Raw genomic sequence first — 6848 nt, 5'->3', positions numbered from 1 at the left:
GGGGGTTGGTGGGTGGATAGGGGGGGCTGTACATTGGAGGAGGTTGGGTGGGTGGGGTGGGTTGGGGTTGGGTGGGTGGCTAGGGGGGGCTGTACATTGGAGGTGGTTGGGTGGGTGGGGGCTGGAGGGTTGGGTGGGGGGAACTGTACATTGGAGGTGGTTGGATGGGTGGGGGCCTGGGGGGGTGTTGGGTAGGCGGGGTGGGGAAACTGTACCACTGTACAAGCAAAACTGTATACACTGGTCCCAGATAAGTGAATTATCACTGAATCTGGTCCCCATAATAAAACCCGGCGCATAATGACAGGGGTGGTGTGGGGGGGGGCCCGGGGGGGAACAAAAGCCGGGGGACCAACAAAAGCGACTGGAGGAGGAGGAGGAGGATGCCATGATGATGAGGAGAGAGACTGAGAGAGAGAGAGAGAGAGAGGGAAGTCGTCCGAAAAAATCTGGCTATACGTGACGTCACGAGATTTCCTTTAGACTAGAGAGGCAGCAAGGCAGCAGCTGCCCTGGGCTTGTGAGGCGGAGCGCCGGGGAAGAGGACCGTCGCTGCTGCTGCTGCCGCTGCCGATTATTATTATTCCGACCGACAACAACAACAACAACAACCAAAAAACACAATTTTCGGGGGCACCACCAAGAACATAATAATAACCACAACATCAGCAGCAATGGACGCGTCGCTGTCCTCCTTCTTCTTCCACCACTGACCGCTCCATCCTCACAGGCTGTGTGTGCCGCGTTGGAGCGCCCATAAGGAGGGGTGTGGGGGGGGGTGGGTGTGGGTTTGAAACCCTAACCGTGCTGCTTCTTCTTCTTCTTCTTCTTCGACTTCTTCCAGCAGGTAAGAATACATTAATAACGCGTTATTATTAAAATGACAGCAGGCCACGATGACACGGCGCAGCCACCGTTTTTTTTTGGAGATTTGGACGAAAACGAAAGATGGCATGATGCCTCAGAAATAACGGAGCACCGACCCCCCCCCTCTCCCCCTCTCCCAGGGCCAATATTGAGGGGGTCGGGGGGGGGGGGGGGGTCGGTGCGCCGTTATTTCTGAGGCATCATGCATCTTTGCATCATATAGTATATATTTATGTCATGTATATAGTGATCAGTTGTTTGGAGATGCGGTGCTGGGATGCTGCAGAGAGAAGGGAGTTGCTGCTGCTGCTGCCATGATGGTGGTGATGATGATGTCTGGCCTCGGAACCCATCATCTAGATTATTATGTCTCCCCTCTCTCTCTCCTCTCTCTCTCTCTCTCTCTCTCTCCCTCTCTGAAACCACAACAACAACCAAACCGGGTCCCACCACCACCCCCCCCCCCCGTTAGGAAACACCCGTGTCTTTTTGGTGGAGACACCGGGAGATGTGATCGAATCTCCATCCAGGGTTGTTATTTTTTTATTTTTATTTTTTTATAATAATAATAATAACGGAAGATGTCTGGGGAAATAAATGCATCACGTCAAGGGAGACTGCCTGCCTGTCAGCTATAACCTGCGGTGCTATGCTAAGCTAGCCAGCGAGCTAACCTGCGGTGCTATGCGAGCTAGCCCCGTTCGTGACTGTGATGCACCGAGTGAATCCACAGTCACTTGCTCCTCCATAGGAAACCAACGTATGTTGACCATGAAGGACTGGTTCTAACCGAACCGGTCGTTATACAAGTATCACAGAGAAATGTCAAAGGTGCTCACAGTTGCACGGGGTTTCGAACAGAGATACGGGATGATTTGAAAGCTCGGCGTTGCTAATAAACATTTTAAATTTATTTTTATAAACGGCTCAAAACGGCATTATTTCCGGCGTTGGCTGCCTGGTGTGTGGTCACAGCGCAGGCGCACCATGCAGGCAGCCAACGCCGGAAATAACGCCGTTTTGACCCGTTTATAGAAATACATTTTAAATGTTTATTAGCAACGCCGAGCTTTCAAACCATCCCGTATCTCTGTTCGAAACCCTCGTGCAACTGTGAGCACCTTTGAGATGTCTCTGTGATACTTTGTATAACGAACGGTTCGGCTCAGAACCAGTCCTTCACGGTCAACATACCGTTGGTTTGCTATGGAGGAGCAAGTGACTGTGGATTCACTCGGTGCATCACCGTCACGAAAGGGGCTAGCCGGCGAGCTATCCCGCGGTGCTATGCTAAGCTAGCCAGCGAGCTAACCTCTCGTAAGCTAGCTCCAATGGCTGTAGAGCTTCGCATCTCCCCCTTTGCTAAGCCATCATCATCACACGCCAACTTGGTTTACACAATAACATCCCCAACACAGGGATTTATCTATACAATACTACTAATAATAATCCATCACTATAATAATAATAATAATAATAACAACACTTGTTATTTGCGTCTCACCTAATATATAATAATGGAACGCCGCCGCCGAGCGGATGTTATTATGTAACAGCAAATGACACCACACGCCCTTGAAACAAAAGCTGTTGTTTGAATATTTTGTTTGTTTTGTATGCAGAGCTAGGGGGGGGGGGGGGTCCAACCAGGCCCAGTATATATTATACACCACAGATGTCTGTCTGGTATCAGTGGCTCAGTTCTGAACAGGTTATTATGTCCTCCTCAAATAGAAGACTGCTCGTGTCAGCCATTGTTTTTGTTGCCATTGGATGGGTCCCATTTATGTCCCAGCCTTGTATTTCCCCCCATCATGGTGTGTGTGTGTGCTATGAATTGGAGGAATAATTATGACCTCTCTCTCTCTCTCTCCAACTACCAACTGTATATCGCACAGTGTTGCTATTATTAAAATTCATCATGTCCATAGATTTTTGTGTGTGCACTGGGTATATTTGGTGATGACGGCAAGCAATGCAACATCACAATCACGTGATCGATATGTGATTAGCTACCGTTGTCCAAAAAATCCCCCCTGAACACATTGGGAGAATAATGTAACCGGACACTATGACTGTAAGAGAGCATTTTAGAGTTCCTTTAGGGGGAATTGTGGCCCAAACTGGTGTGAAGTTAGATGATACATGGATGCTTTTCACAGGGGGGGGGGGGGGGGGGGGGGGGGTCAGAGCCCATGTCTTGCTCAGGGGCACAGTGGCAGTGGGGGATTTGAACCTTGCCTTCTAGTCATGGGGCGATGGCTCTAATGCCAGGCCACCCTGCTGTTCTGCGCTGCATGGCAGGCCTCGGTTAGGGGGGATATGAGGCCCATTACTGAATATGCATGTCCTCCTGCTTCTAGAAAGAGCTTTGTTTGAAAAGCCTCCCAACAAATGGCATATCAATGTTCTCCTCCACGTCCCACAAGAAAGACGGCAGTTGTCAAAGTGAGCTGCCTTTTCCCTTTTTCCACAAGCGCACAAGTTCAAAAGCAACAAACCTCTGACCTCACTGGCTGGCAGGTCACATGTGTGTATTTGTCGCAGTGTGTGACCCTTTTTATCTATGTTTTCTGATGATATTTGATATGTCAAATCAATCAAAGCACTGTTTCCTCTTAACACAGCACTAGAACAGTACTGTCATCTTAACACAGCACTGTTTCCTCTTAACACAGCACTGTTTCATCTCAACACAGCACTAGAACAGCACTATTTCATCTTAACATAGCACTAGAACAGCACTGTTTCATCTTAACACAACAGCACTGTTTCATCTTAACACAGCACTAGAACGGCACTGTTTCATCTTAACACAGCACTAGAACAGCACAGTTTCCTCTTAACACAGCACTGTTTCCTCTTAACACAGCACTAGAACAGCACAGTTTCATCTTAACACAGCACTGTTTCCTCTTAACACAGCACTGCACTGTTTCATCTTAACACAGCACTGTTTCCTCTTAACACAGCACTGGTTCATCTTAACACAGCACTGTTTCATCTTAACACAGCACTAGAACAGCACTGTTTCATCTTAACACAGCACTAGAACAGTACTGTCATCTTAACACATCACTGTTTCATCTTAACACAGCACTGTTTCATCTTAACACAGCACTGTTTCATCTTAACACAGCACTAGAACAGCACAGTTTCATCTTAACACAGCACTGTTTCCTCTTAGTTTCCTCTTAACACAGCACTGTTTCCTCTTAACACAGCACTGTTTCCTCTTAACACAGCACTGTTTCCTCTTAACACAGCACTGTTTCCTCTTAACACAGCACTGTTTCATCTTAACACAGCACTAGAACAGCACAGTTTCATCTTAACACAGCACTGTTTCCTCTTAACACAGCACTGTTTCCTCTTAACACAGCACTGTTTCCTCTTAACACAGCACTGTTTCCTCTTAACACAGCACTGGTTCATCTTAACACAGCACTGGTTCATCTTAACACAGCACAGGTAGCTTACCAATAATAATGTAGTATAAGGAGGTAGCTTACCGGTAATGATGTAGTATAAGGAGGTAGCTTACCAATAAGGATGTAGTATACAGAGGTAGCTTACCAATATTGATGTAGTATAAGGACTGGAGGTAGCTTACCAGTAATGGTGTCTTATAAAGAGGTAGATTACCAATAATGATGTAGTATAAGGAGGTAGTTTACCAGTAATGATGTCTTATAAGGAGGTATATTACCAATAATGATGTAGTATAAGGAGGTAGCTTACCAATAACAATGTAGTATAAGGAGGTAGTTTACCAATAATGATGTAGTATAAGGAGGTAGCTTACCAATAATAATGTAGTATAAGGAGGTAGCTTACCAATAATGATGTTGTATAAGGAGGTAGCTTACCAATAATGATGTAGTATAAGGAGGTAGCTTACCAATAATGATGTAGTATAAGGAGGTAGCTTACCAACAATGATGTTGTATAAGGAGGTAGCTTACCAACAATGATGTTGTATAAGGAGGTAGCTTACCAATAATGTTGTAGTATAAGGAGGTAGCTTTATAGTACCAATAATGATGTAGTAAGGAGGTAGCTTACCGATAATGATGTTGTATAAGGAGGTAGCTTACCAATAATGTTGTAGTATAAGGAGGTAGCTTACCAATAATTATGTAGTATAAGGAGGTAGCTTACCAATAATGATGTTGTATAAGGAGGTAGCTTACCAATAATGTTGTAGTATAAGGAGGTAGCTTACCAATAAGGGCCTTAAAAATGTACAAATACCATTGTTTGTTGCGCCTCTCCATCAGCGAGGACCAATCAATCAATCAATCAATCAATCAATCAATCAATCAACCAACCTTCTCATAAAGGACACTGTGATGAGAGTCATATCTATCATTAGTGATGAATCTGAGGCCAGAGTAATAGTTTGAGAGTGAGTTTCCTCTTAACACAGCACTAGAACAGCACAGGTTCCTCTTAACACAGCACTGTTTCATCTTAACACAGCACAGTTTCCTCTTAAAGGAAAACTCCAACATTTTGGGAAATTAGCTTATTTAACATCTTCCCTGGAGTTAGACAAGAAGATACATACCTTTTTTGTCTCTGTGCGTGCATTTAGCTTTGGGAACAGTCGCTTGGGAACAGTCGCTTCATCACTGGAAGTGAGGGAGGACAGTAGCCTGACGTTCCCTACAGGTTTGTTGATATTCTCATTCCTTCAAAGGATCCGAACCGATTGAAGTTTATGGATACCATGACTTAAAATCCTCTTACCTTGACGATTAAAAGCCTCCCCAATTTAGAAAACAGTAATCCAATGGCTGGTATTGATAATATAATACTAACTGCTGCACGCTCGGAGCTAACCGGAGCTAACACAGAACAGGATGGTAAAGCAAATATAATGACTTCCTTTCTGGGGTTTTCAAAATAAAAGTGCAATGTTTATAGCAGCGGAAAATGTTTATTTTGTACATTATCTAACGTTAACACGAACCTAAACTAACTTTAGGTTAGTTGTACATTAGTTTAGGTTCGTATCGTCCAATTCTACCCTCCCCTGTCTCGAACGCTGTTTAGGCCATGCCTCCCACAGGCCGGCTGCAATGTGGACCAAGCCTTGCATCACGTGTCCCCTCCGGTACACGAGGAGGCAGCTGTCGCATCTTTTCACCTGCACAGCGCGATCTCTCAGCGGCGAGGGTCTGCGTGGGAGGGACATGCCGCCCCCGTTGCTTCCTGATTCTGCTGCGCAGGCGCACCAACCGACCTGTAGGAGTCGCTGTCCAAAACGTCCGATCCCCACCCACCAGCTTCCCACCCCTAACACTGCCAATTGCGTTAGTATGAACGACCAGCCAAGCTGGTAGCAATGCAGAGAGCTGGGCTCGAACCCAGCATCTCCTGCATTAGTGGCGAGCGCCTTGCCCACTGCGCCATTTAGCCGCCCAAGAACAGCACTGTTTCCTCTTAACACATTCCCGGCCATCCACGTATATATACGTGATTGGGAGCCAGCGCTTGAAGGCCAATCACGTATATATATGTGTTTAACTTGTTTTTTCTTTTATTCAATTTTAATATCCTATTCACTGTCACGGAGCTGTATTTTGGCTGGAAAAGGCATTGGGACTCGGAAAGTGCAGTACCGGCCAGATCCTGGTAGTGGCGCTGTCTCGAGAATGCAGTAATCCTTGTTTCAGACCTGGTGTCACTTTTTTTTCCGCTTCAGGTGGACTTTTCTGTTAGCCTGAAGCGAGGGCTTTACCCGATCGCCTGGAATACTTTTTGCGACGGCAAATTCAGTTAAGTATGCAGTAAAGGAATATAGCATCAGCCAATGGACATATCGATCTATCAGATGGCGATCAAATAAATGGGAAATTCTTTTTGGAATCCAACTGGCCACAGGTAAGAGCGATTTGACGACAATTTCAGCCTGATAGGGCCTTGTTCTCATAGCCATCCCGACAATCGAAATTTAGAATCGAAATTCAAATATG

This window comes from Notolepis coatsorum (assembly GCF_963971535.1).
Source record: "Notolepis coatsorum genome assembly, chromosome: 7".
Taxonomy (NCBI): Eukaryota; Metazoa; Chordata; class Actinopteri; order Aulopiformes; family Paralepididae; genus Notolepis; species Notolepis coatsorum.
The sequence above is the reverse complement of the archived record's forward strand: the minus strand, read 5'-3'. Positions refer to the sequence as shown.